This window comes from Theobroma umbraticum, unplaced genomic scaffold (genome assembly GCF_002168275.2).
Source record: "Theobroma umbraticum cultivar Fairchild unplaced genomic scaffold, ASM216827v3 scaffold_51.0, whole genome shotgun sequence".
Classification (NCBI taxonomy): Eukaryota; Viridiplantae; Streptophyta; class Magnoliopsida; order Malvales; family Malvaceae; genus Theobroma; species Theobroma umbraticum.
The window spans coordinates 514,152-514,535 of NW_018397260.1; the positions used below are offsets into that span (position 1 = coordinate 514,152).

Consider the following 384-nt stretch of genomic DNA (forward strand, 5'->3'; position numbering starts at 1 on the left):
AGATCGCAAGGAACTGGTCGTGAGTATGTGCCACTAGCTTCAGTGGTAGCATCTACAGTTTCACCTCCAGTTAAGAGAGGCCGACCCGATAAAGGTAAAGGGATAGCTTCCACCTCCCAATCCCGATCTATTGAGTCAGTGCCGCAATGTACTTCCGAAGGAGGACAAGCGAGAATATTTGCCTTAGGCCCGCAAGATGTGCTTGCCTCTAATGATGTGATGACAGGTACTCTTTTAATTTGTGGTTTTGATGCATTAGTCTTATTTGATCCTGGAGTTTCTCATTCTTTCGTTTTCTCGAATTGTGTCAAGATTGAATAGACCTTGTGAAATAATGAAAGAACCGTTGATAGTGACAACCCCTTTGAAAGAAATATACATGGC

The 384-nt window shown here is 43.2% G+C and overlaps 1 long non-coding RNA gene across 2 annotated transcripts in view; it reads left to right on the forward strand.

Moving 5' to 3' along the window:
• The first annotated feature begins 6 nt into the window (after positions 1-6).
• Positions 7-384, forward strand: part of LOC110416385 (uncharacterized) — a 6,652-nt gene continuing 6,274 nt past the window's right edge. For both annotated transcript variants that reach the window (XR_016351233.1, XR_016351234.1), the window contains exon 1: positions 7-226. This is a non-coding gene — a long non-coding RNA (uncharacterized LOC110416385). The remainder of the gene's footprint in view (positions 227-384) is intronic.